Here is a 13,067-nt window from a genome sequence, read left to right on the forward strand (position 1 = left end):
TGTGCAGAATTTTTTTTTTTTCATGTCATGCTCCTCATATTCATCTAAATGCAGTTCATTTTAAATTTATCACATATATATATAATCCATAAAAAATCTGTCTTGTACAGTCTGAGGTCGACCATTCCTGAGATGTGTGGTTAATTGAAACCCAACCACCAAAGAACACCGGTATCCACGATCTAGTATTCAAATCTGTACCATTACTAGGACTTGAATGCTGGAACTATCGACTATCAAATCAGCTGATTTGGGAAGACATGTTCACTGCTAAAGTAAAACGGTGGGTTTTCCTTTACTCACTTATAACAAGTCTGTGCTTTTATGGAAGCTCTTTTAATTGGATATTGGATAAAAAAATAACTTGGGTCTTTTTTTAACTTGAAGAACTATGCAACCTAGAATACTAAATTTTCCATTCCTATCTAAAATGATGAATGATTGTATACAACTATATACACATTTACTTAGTGTTCACAAGTATGGCAACTCTTAAATTTTTACTCCTTAAACGTAGAAAAATAAAATTTAGTTATTACTTTTCCTTAAAACAATTCAGAATAAGACCACCACCACACCTTGAAGCACCCAAAGGGCTTAGGGTTTAATCAAGAAACTTTAATGGGAAGGGTAGGGTTATGACACCTCATTTTGAAAAGCATTAAAAAAAAGGCTATGAAAACATCAGGCTACAGCAATTCTAATCAAAATGGCAGCCATTTAATATTTTTCAAAAGTGGCCAGCAGTATAATCTATTTCTGTGGTATGAGACCACCGCTTCTTATGTTTGTAAGCTACTATTGAAACTAGCTGTGAAAGGTATTAAATGGCCTCCATTTTGGTCAGAGCTGTCTAATCATTTTTTATGTCAAAACTTTTGTTTTTCTTTGTTCTTTAAAATGTGTCATAACCCTTTTCCATAAATTTTTTCAATTATCCCCATTGTGGCTAGAGATGTGGTTTATGAAAAGTTATTTAAAATTATAATTTGTGAAATATATGTAATATATTTATTGTGTTTGTGTATGTGTGCCCATGCACACATGTTATGAACACATAATAAATGTTTGTGAGTGTGTATTCATATAAATATGTAATGCTTATATCACATACATATTTTATGTAATAAAAGCAAGTATTCTGTCCCCCACCCCACCGAAAAAACACATAATTGAAACTGCACATTGATACAGTTGCTAGCTACTTTAAGATCAGCTACCAGTGTAATTATCTTCTATTACTAAATAATAAATAATTTTCTTCATGAAAATCTTTTTCTTTCCTTATTTTTTCACCCATCCATAGTCCTGACTTCTTTCTTTTTTTAAATTCTTTCATTTAACCTTTCTCTCCTTCTTAGGTTCATTCACTTCTTTGAAAATTTAGATTTATCTACTAGTTTTATTTGTTAAAAAATTATTTCATTGGAAATATTTAATAATTTTAAATCTTTTTCAATTTCTTAAGTAGCTTATTTTGGATTTTTCATAAAATAACTTTTTACTTTTACTAGATTTTTCCTAAGAAATTCTGTAGGCCTTCAAACTGAATAAGACTTCAGGCAAAGCTACTGCTTTTTAGTGTCTTAATTTTGCTTTTTTGGATAAGGATGTTTTATTGTAACCGTTTCTTTAAAATGATAAGCCACTTACATTTTTTGTTTTGGCTTTTATTCCTTCTTTTTTAAAAAAAAAAGTCTAAGAAAGTTAAAAAAGTTTTACATAATTATCATATTTCTTTTTGTATGAGTGGCTTTTTGACATTGTCAAGAAATGGCCAGAACAATTTTCTTTATTACAAGACAAAATGGTGTTGTAATAATTGAGGCATATCAGAAATATTGAAAGAAAGCTTACACCAGTTGTTTGATGACATTTATAAAAAATATTAGTAACATTATAAATAACAGAAGAATCATCTTTTCAAATATCAACAGATTATACTTCTGTTCAGTTCATTCAAGAGTTGCCTATAGATTGAAATTTGTTTAATAGCTTTCTTAATTTTGATCAATTACCCGATTATCAATTCTCTTGGTGCTTCTAAAAATTATAAAACTATATCAGTGTTAAAGATTCGTTGACTCTATTAATAGGACATCAGATAAATTGAACAATGTCTCCATTTATTAGTGTTTGAACAAACAAATTAATATTAGTATAGTGGAACCAGGGCAGTTTTGTTATTTGACGAATATTTTTGGCCCGGAGTATGCATATAGTCATAATTTATTTCATATAAAATCATTTATAATAGATTTAACAATAAAAAAGCTGATTGGAAATTGATGTCAAGCTCTTAATAAATCGTAGTGTGCAGTATACTTTATTTTAGAGAGAAGACATCTTATGGAATTAACAGTATCATTGTTGAAATGGTACATTGGCAATATTATGTACTTTCAACATCCTAGCCCTCAAAGGGGAAGACACCTGATGATCCTGGTTAGCATACCACCCCCTCCATTTCTAGCCAGAAGTTGCTTTACTGAAGGTCATCATCTTTTAGACCCTCTTAAACTTGATAACTCAACACAGTCGTCAGTTTGGCGTCTTTCAGGAGGCCACCGATGCAAATGCCTCGGCAGACATTTCTATCAGTGTATTTACACAATATACAACTGGCTCTTCCAATCACAACCGGCTACTGTAACTTACAACCCTCAACTATCAAATTAACCAATTTGTGATTGTGCGACCCGCACGCTATCCTCCAACATCAAAGGTTTCACACTAAAACTCTTTCCATATACAGAATCATCTTTTGCCTGTTCTACCAGTTGTAGAAATATTTTATAGCCGACAATTGCGGGTATTCAATCAGTGTTTTTTATTTAGCATAAAGAGAAGATTCAACAATCTATACGTACAATGAATCTAAAGCAAAAAAGGAGGCAAACAAAACAATATCATTCCTGCGACTTTTTACTGAAAATGTTTTAAACTCCAATATAAAAACTGTTTTCATATTCAATCATTGTTTTCAAATCGATAACACTGTGAGACTGGGAAAGGGAAAATAAATTGGAAAAGAGAAAAAAATTAAGTGGTTCACCTGAATCTGATAGGCTTAGAATAGTTGATATAAAAATGATAATGGTTTTTGTAAGAAAGGCATATGGGCCTGTAAAGGATCTTCCCTTGTTCAGAATAGACATAAGGTTTTTCCCTGTATACTAACTTTAAAAAATTGCAAATCTTGTCATTTAAAAAGTTTTATTCCTTCATTGTTTTACCATTAGATGGTAATGAATTCCATAAATAAAATGAAAGAAAAAAACAAAAAATGGATTTATAAAATTCTCTGCCGGTAGTCTACATAATATTACATAAAAAAAATTATTTAAAAACAGTTTTATCAGTAAGTACCTGATCAGAGTTCGCTTCACTCACCTTCCTGTTGTATCTCATTCTCTTCGCCAATTGTTATATCTCTACTTAAATAAACACACATGTTTTCAAATCAAAACAATATCGTGTTTATTATAACGTGTATTATTCGTGTTTTGAAAACGTGTTTTCAAAACAATATCTATTTATTATAATATAATGAACAATGATGAAGAAACATTGAAATGCATATCGATAAAAACTGTCCACATAATCACTCCCATTCTCGATACATCGTTAGCTTATATCGATGTACACCAAATGTTTATAGCACTGGATCATCCACTACCTACGGGCTCGCTGAACACAATATACAGACTTTCAAGCAAAGGTTACTACAGGCAATGACTTCATTCAACAGGCAACTACTTATTCAAAGGAAAATTCACGAAATCTTAATGCAATATAGATCTACACCCCTCTCATCTGGTAAATCTCCATCAGAATTATACCTAAAACGAAGATTACATATTAAACGAGACTGAAACCAACACAATCACCTTCCAATATCACTCCCAGTGTACATCAACTAAGCGTGGGAAATGAAATAACATAGTGGTACCTCTCCACTGGCAAACTAATGTAGAGACAAGGATCTGTAGTCCAGAAGCTGGAAAACTTCACTACATGATTAAGGTTGATGGTGTCAGATATTCCCTGAAGAGATACATTGATCAACTACTGCAAGGTGGAGGGTCTACTAACTACTTTGTGCGAGGTTACACCTACCTCGGTGTGTGTGTTTATTTATATAGGTGTGTGTTTATTTATATAGAGACATTCCCATCCAGCCACCATCTACATCCTGATTGTATTCATTATCCTTGTGCTTGTGAAAATAATACAATACATAGAAAATAGAAAAGTAAAAACCATTTTCTCAATCACGTACAGTTTTTGTAAACATAAATGAATACTTAAAAATAGAATTTTCCATTGTGATAAAAGTTGAAATTTAAAGTAATCTATTAATTGTGATAATTAGTTTTAAATTATGAAATTTACAATAATTATTACATTATCTAGTCTTGTAAGTTTTATAAAAAATATTTATTACCACGTACGTGGTAGTTTATGTAATGCAGCCCATAGTATTCTAAAATATTTATAAATTGTAAATTATAATGAAAAAGCAGTTTGTACCACCCTTAGTAACAATGGTTATATTACATAATATACAAAATTAATGTTTTATTATGTACAATATCCCTCAGTAAATTAGTAATTATTATTGTGATGTAATATTTATTATTATATTAGTAATATTAAATAAAAATTAATACTTTTATTATTATGAATTAATAATTTTTAGTAAACAGAATTTAAAATTTGGTAAACAAATTTATAAAATATGTTTCAATTCTGATTTTTAATATATCATCTAGACAAAAAATATAAATTATGACTCCAATCAAACCAACTACTAAACATTTACATATTTAAAAAAAAAATAAAAGATACAGGTGAAATTATTTGAAGGTAAAATTATTCAAATTTTACTGCAATAGAATGTATGAATTCCAAATGTATACAATTATATCGGTTGTAAAATAAAAGGAATATTGGGACTTCAATTTGTTGCAATATCTCTTGGATAAGATGTACAGTGCTTAATTTAAGGCTAGAATCAAAGAACAAAAAGAATAGTTTTAGTTGTGCGCATGGAGACTTGGAAACTTGACCCCATAAAATTTAATTATGATCTCATCGTATGTAATAAAGAATTAACAACTCTCATCTTTCAGCAAGAATTTTACCATTTTCTATCACAGACAAACCCAGATGCAATAGTATACACAGATGGTTCAAAGCGGAATGATACCGACGGAACTTATGTGTTTGCTGATATTACAAGCGTTTACAATTCTGAACTGTACGCCATCAATATGGCTTTGAACATCATTGTCAAAATATCATCACATCTTTAACCGCAGTGATTCGTGTAATGCTCCCCAAGCTTTAGAGGATTTATCTAGACATCTGTCATTACTGATATTCATAGTACAATCTCTAAATTGAATCATCATTACACATAAGTGAATTTCTGCTAGATCCACGTGGGAATCCTGGGTAACGAATGAACAGATTCTGCTGCTAAAGATGCATGTACCTGACCACCATTCACCACTCAAGATACAACTACCGATTTTATTATAAACATTAAACATACTCTTCAAAGAAAGTATAAGCATTGGTCCAAGGACACGACAGAAGTGAAACTTCTTATGCAATATTATATGAATTATTGGTGTAAAATAATGTATACACGAATGATAAAGTTTTTTATTAATAAGAAATCTGAACTAAAAATAAATTAACATAAAAAAAATATTTATTTACATAAAACATAGAAAAATTTCAACATAATATCGAAGTTTAATCATTGCATTTTATCACAGAAATTATTGGTTTGTCGTAACTTAAGTAGATTTTATTCTATTTCTAGCAAGTATACGCTTTCTTAAAGATACGATTTGATATTCATTTTTTCTCCATCATGTCAAATTATAAGAGAAAAAAATTAAATGAAGAAAACAGAACATTTAATGTAGAGTGGGAGTTAGAACTTTTTGTTACTTCTGTGAAAGATAAAATGGTGTGTTTGTTGTGCAATACAATATTAACTACTTTGACTCGTTAAACATAATTATTTTAATTTAGAAGGTGAATCTTGACAAGCTGCGCTTTAGAAATTGAAAAATGAAAAGCATCAGCAGGCGTTTTTTGTGCTTTTGTAAAGAAAAATACCATTCCAATTGACGTTACTTATAAAATAGCACATATACTTGGAAAAAGAGGCAAACCAATTAGTGATGCAGAAATTAGAGAATGTGTTGTTGAAGTGGTGGGTATGTTAGATCCAGAAAAATTTGATAAATACAAACAATTGCCTCTTTCATGAAAAACTGTAACAGATCAATAGCAAGAATTAGCTGAAAATGTATCACAACAACTTCGTACAATTGTACAAAATGAAGATGTTTACTTTTCAATTGCTTTAGATGAAAGCACACATAAAACGCAAGTTTTACGTTTTATTCGTGCTGTAACTGAAGATTTTCAGTATTACGAAGAACTTCTTCCACTGGGTACACTAACTGGAAGAACTCACAGATTTGACATTTTCGAAAACTTCAGAGAAGTATGTCATCGATTACAATTAAATGTCAGTAATTTAGCCAGTGTCTGCACTGATGGTGCACTTTCCATGAGAGGTAAAAAAGAAGGATTTGTTGCTTTATTAAAACAGGAAAACTTAAACTTGAAAAAATTGACTTCATTTCAATGTATTTTGCATTAGCAAAATCCATCATTTTGCAAGATGTTCTGGATAGAACTATTGCGATTGTCAACTATATTTGTGTAAGTGCAATGTGTTATAGTGAATTTAGGCAGATGCAAACTTTAGACTAGGAAAACGTAGTGTTAATCTACTGCACTACTGCAATAACAGGTAGGCTATCAAGAGGGCAGGTTTTGATAAAAGTTTTAATTTTATGACAACGAATTTTAAACTTTTATCAAGAACAAGAAAAATGTGATCTATCAGATGAAGCATTGAAAGATTGCATCTTTTTCTGATGTCAAGAAAGAAGCCGTAATAAAAAAGAGAGTCCGACAAGGATGTTCCCTATCCCTGTACTTTTTAAACTTTACATAGAACTAGCAGTTAATGATGTTAAAAACCGATTTAGATCGGTGCAAGGTGAAAAGATAAAGATGCTACGATTTCCTGATGATAGTAATTCTTACCGAGAGTAAAAAAGATTTAGAAGAAATAATGAATGGCATAGATGAAGTCCTGCACAAGAACTACTGCATGAAAATAAACAAGAACAAAATGAAAGTGATGAAATGTAGAAGGACCACTGAATATAAAAATAAGAAGAAAAAAGATTACAGAAGCAGAAGAATCTTATTCTTTGGGAAGTAGAATCACTAAACATGGACAAAGTAGGAATGACATAAAATGCTGAATAGCACAGTAGAAATGAAATATATTTCAGTCAGAAATATAATTTGCTTACATCAAAAATTAATTTAAATGTTAGAAAAACATTTTTGAAAGTATATGTTTGGAGCATAGCTTTATATGAAAGTGAAGCTTGGACGATTGTAGTACCTGAGAAAAAAAGATTAAAAGCTTTTGAAATGTAAAACAAAACAATTTTAATATTTTACGGCACGGTAAAATGAAGCATATATATGAAATGTGGCAAAAAAATCCAAGCGTTTCAAAAAAATAACATTTTTCAAAACATTGCTATCTCGCTCATATATATCTGCAGAACACTTCACGCAGTGTATATTTCAGAATGGTTAATAATGGCGTCAATGCACATGATTTGTACCTATTTTGAAAATTCATAACTTTATTCAGAATCAAATTTTGAAATGTTTACTCTAGTTTGTTCTTATATAGACTTATATATATTATGTGGAAAAATTAAGATTTTTGTGCCAAGCCTGTCAACACAGATAAAAAGCTAAAACTTTCAAAAGTTAAAATTTTTTAATAATAATAAAAAAAGAATGAAAAGCTTTTCAGTTCTTACTCAAGCTACGGTGAGTATGGTACCTTATGTAATAATAATTTTAAAAAAATAACTTGATATTTCACCCCTTCATTGCAAATTTAAACTGTAATAACGTAATTTGTTATTAGATATAAAATTTTAATGATCATTTTTACTTATTAACTTATTAAGGGTTTCAATGTAAAGGACCAAATTAAAAGGAGAATTTGATGAAAAAGAGATGTTTATCTTGCAATGTTTTGGCATAATCCAGTCCAAAAACATTAAAGTTTATGCTAATGTCTGCAAAGCCAAAAATGAAACGTGCTGCTAAACAAACATGGCCACCAGTCACAAGCAGGCTGGGATAAAAATAGAAAAAGACCTGTTTTGGATTGCCAATTTATTAGGGAATAACTTATAAAAAAATTAAAAAAAAATGATGAAGTAACCAAAAATATTTTGGTTGAATGACTTCATATGGATTGATTCATTATAGTATAATGAATTTGCCATAACAGTATTTCTGACTGAAAATACTACTTTATTTCTCATCAACATGTTCTACATGATACACTGATTATAATGGAAAACTAACAGAACTCATTTTTATAGTTACAATATCCTGAAACAGTAACATTCCTGCAAATTCAATAATAACAAAACTACTTGCTTTATAAAAAAAAAAAAAAAAAATGATATTGATATAACTATCTTTTTATAGTGACTTAATATATTTTTAGTAATATTTAACAAATACGCTTGTTTTTTTCTCAGTTCACTCCCCATCCTAAATCTGCATTAAGAAGCTTCGCTTCAAAAAATTATTTTTGATGTAAAATAATACGCAGTGTAATAACAAACTAAAATCATTTTATGTAAAAAATATATCTAAATTGTTATTACTCTATTATTATATGTTATAAAAGCCCGTTTTACAATACTGAAAAGAAATCAAAACTACTTACCCTTTAATGAAACAGTTTTTATAAATTACGTGTTAATTTTACAACCATGAAGTATTTATAATGAACATATCTTTTTAAAAGTATTATAAGTGGTGATTTTGTTTTTTGATGAGAAAAAAATTGTAAATTACAGCATATGTTAAAAAGTAAAATTGATGCAAATGTAAAAAAAACACTCAATATAGCACTAAATTACTCAGTAACTCTGAATATAATTTCCCTCGATGCTCTTGGCATATTTCAGTGGCTAAGGATCTTAGCAGACAATATCATCAAAAACAAAGAAGATGCTTATAAATGATAAATAAAAAAACAAACTTATTTTAAAGTAAGTAAATACATTTTGCAAATAACATTTTTCATGGTTAGTAATATTAAATGAGGGAATGGATCGGGAGACCACAGAAAACTATAAATAAAGATATAATAAATGCATACAAAAAATAACTTTACTAAAAATTACCAAATAAATCAGAAATTAAATGTTTTTGGCTAAGTATAATTATATACCAAACAAAAATTATCTGTTAAACAATAAACCATATTCAGTAATTAAATAAGAAAATTCAAATACATAAAAACAATGGAACATGTACAGGAGTTGAAGGGAATCTTTGACAGAAAATAAAAACCAAACAAAAAAGCCAATAGCTTAACAAAAATACTAATTCTAATTATTAATACTACTGTTTTGTGAAAAAGCATTTGAGAAAAACAGTATCAAAGACAACTCTCATTTGTGAACTTTACATATCTACACCGCTTTTGCTGAATCTGTGAAATTCCTAAGGATCTACCAAAATATCTGATCGGTATGGTTCTCGGCTTAATATGTTCATAAATGTTATTCACATATTATAAACCAGAGTAATAGAAAAATCTACATTTTTTTTTTTTAAAGAAGTTTATAACCTAGGCTGGCCTCTGTGGTGAGAGTTCTAGTGTCTCACTCTTTAATCCCAATGTCCTGAGTTCAAATTCAGTCAGGTGAGGTATAGTATTTTTAACAGTATAAAAATTGCTATTTCATCTCATCCTCTGAGGTGGTATTAATATATCAACCTTAATCAATCTTAATATATGATTTTTAATGGTCAAAACCATTCTCTAATATTGATATTTCTTTTTAAAGTGTAGCTCTCGTTAAACATTTTTGACAAACGTTACAAACAATTTTTCTCTTGGTGTGTAAATTAATATGCCTCTTTAAATTACAAAGATCTTTTAAGGTTGGTAAAAAACCTTTTGAGAGAAGTTACAGACATAATTTTTCTTTTTCATATGAAACTTATTTTTTCCTTTTTTGTATGGGTATTAAGAAGTGTCTAAAGTGTCTTTGAAGTAATGTAATTTTAAAGTAGATTAAAACTTTTCTGACAAAATTTTCATTATGAGTAGTAGGTGGGTTTTTAAATCATTATCATGAATGAGAGACTTTATTTTTTCTTTAAATAAAATTTACATCTGAATCTTTTCATCGCAACATTCACAAACCAATTTCTTTCCTTTCTGAATAGGTAACTACTTATATTTTCGACTAAATTTTCTTCTGTTGTTACATCATCACCATATGCACACTTACATTTTTTTTTTTTTAATAATTCCATCACGCACAGAATTATTTATGGATTGCAACGCTTGGTACTTCCCTTGATAGTAACCTGTAAAATTAAAAATAATTAATAATTACCAAAGGTCAATTATTAAGAAATCTGTAATAATACAGATTTTTTAATGTCTGACAGAACAATAATGGCATCATCATGGAGCTCGCTGTTACAAGGCACACGTAACATTTTCGACATTTGAAAACTTTGCTGTTCCTCAGATTCCTGCAGGATACAGTTTCCAACACCAGGGCACTGGGGCGCACAGTATGGGAATCAGTGTATTAGAGAATAATAATACATTAGCAAGACATCTTTTCATCGATATTAAAAACCTTTTAAAAGAAGGCTGTGTTCATCCTTAGCCAGATTATGAAACTCAGATTTTTAACACCAGATTATTTGACTGACTAATCCTTCCTTTTTTAATTTTTATTTATTTTTATTAAAACGTTTTATATATATATATTTGCATACATTATCAGTCGTGTATGTTATTAATCTAATCAGTTAATAATATTACGGCTGTAAGTGTCGTTCCTCAAAGCCCTGATGGATCGACAAATGGGTTACTACAATGGAAACTAAAATCGGTATTCTGGAATCCTTTGTATGATTACTTTAGCATTGATGCATCGGCTCAACAAATGAAAAAAGGATTAAAGCGATTAAAGTCGACATTAATTGTTTATAAGAAACAAATGAAATAATGTTAATGTAAATATATAAATATACAAAAATCATCATTAAATAATTCACAATTCAGAGGGTGCTAATGAAAATTATTTTAAGCATATATTTGTGTATATTTTGTTCAGAATGCGGTTCAATTGAATCGTTAAAAACGATTCAGCAATTCAGGCCCTTACTTGTAAAATGAAGATTGTGTTGAGTTATACAAAAACAGCAGAACTGCTGTTGGGTTCAATTTAGATGGGATATTGTTATTTTATTTAAAATGTGACAATTTTTTTTTGCAAAGAATTGCATATTCATAAATAAACACAAGATAAAAATAAGATATTTAATTTTCTAAATATAGGTCTACACGCATACTTATAAACACCAGTAAACACCAGAGAATGATATGAACCCTAACAGGCTAAGAACATTTGCTATGAGAAAGAATTTCAAAATATCTGTTTCCAAGAAAAACAAAAGAAATAACAGGACTAGGCTGAAGAATTACAGCAGACTTTTTTTAACGATAAGAAATGAATTTTGTACTGTATTATGAAATCATGCCAACCGTGATCAGGATTCAAACCTTCTCGATAAAGTTCATGATCGCTGTCACAGATGGCAACTTCGATGAACTGTAGTAATACCGATGAAATCTTAGCTACTATCGTGAAAAAAAATTTTTTACATTAAAATAGAAACAATAGAAATGATAGGTTATCTGTTATTTGCTACAATTTGTAAAGTAAAAATACAGTAGTAAGTTAATAAACCTAAACTTTAGAAATTATATAAATAAGAAATTTCCTGTTATCTGTTATTTGCTACAGTACAAACTAAAACTTTGCTTCATTAACATGCCAGCAAAATTTTTTAACCAGTGCTTAACAGTTTTCAATTCTTTACAATTAAAGAAAAAAAGAAACCTATACTTTGTTCATAACCACATTTATGAACAAACGAACGTATACCTTGATAAAAATTGGAGTGTGAATTTTGCTTCTATAAGTAGGAGCTTAATAAAATACATTTTTTTTAAATACAGATTTATCAGTTAAAATTCTACTTCCAAACTATACAACAAAACTGTTTTCTTATAACTAAACGCTTACAAGAAATATTATGCTTCCACTGAAATTTTAATTTTTTTACAAAATTTGAAAAATCTTTCCACCAATTTATTTAAGATGCCTCAAGGATTTTCTTTTGTGTAAATAAATATTATTCTATCATTTTTAAATAATACTAATTAAAAGATAATTAAAAAGAAACTGATTTATCTGCATCTTGTTCAGAATGTACGTAAATTAATTTCCAATTGCGACTTCTGAATTGTGAATCAATTTATGGTAATTTTTTTAAATCAAATCTTTCTTATTATAATCTGGTTATATTAATATAACCAGATATATTATATTAATTATCTTACACTGATTTCTGATTGATCTGTATAATATATTATTCTGATCAGAATAAAGACTAATTTATTTACTTAGTGGAAATGAAATAAAATATTTTTTACGGTTAGGATACACTAAATGACAATAATTATGTTCAAACTTGGATAATTCTAACATTTGTTACTTACTTGTATGAGCAGTAATGATAATGATAATATATATTTATCACCCATAGAGTGAAATTTCTGGTTGTTATATTAGATGGCAACCTCTTAGGATTCCTATTCTTTTGCTTTAATAAAACTTGTACCCATGACTATATTATGTTTATGAATATTCTTATCCGAAATATGTCATCTGTTTTTGAAGGAGGCTCCTTCAAAAAGTCAAAATAATAAGTTTCTAGGATGGGTTGTTAGATCGTTAAAACTTGTAAACCATCATTAGTTAGTTAGTTACATTACTAACCTAAACGGAGTTATTTATTTTGTAAATAAGAATATT

General features: G+C 28.9%; 1 protein-coding gene and 1 long non-coding RNA gene across 2 annotated transcripts in view; both read right to left on the reverse strand.

Moving 5' to 3' along the window:
- Positions 1 to 13,067, reverse strand: part of LOC142333334 (dynein axonemal heavy chain 10-like) — a 363,654-nt gene that overhangs the window by 268,314 nt on the left and 82,273 nt on the right. The gene's annotated exons all lie outside the window — the stretch shown is intronic.
- On the reverse strand, positions 9,307 to 13,035 carry LOC142333403 (uncharacterized). The gene is made up of 2 exons (XR_012758590.1): positions 12,752 to 13,035; positions 9,307 to 10,536 (listed from the first exon to the last, which is right to left on the reverse strand). It is a non-coding gene; the product is annotated as an uncharacterized LOC142333403 (long non-coding RNA).

Source organism: Lycorma delicatula, chromosome 12 (assembly GCF_047948215.1).
Source record: "Lycorma delicatula isolate Av1 chromosome 12, ASM4794821v1, whole genome shotgun sequence".
Taxonomy (NCBI): Eukaryota; Metazoa; Arthropoda; class Insecta; order Hemiptera; family Fulgoridae; genus Lycorma; species Lycorma delicatula.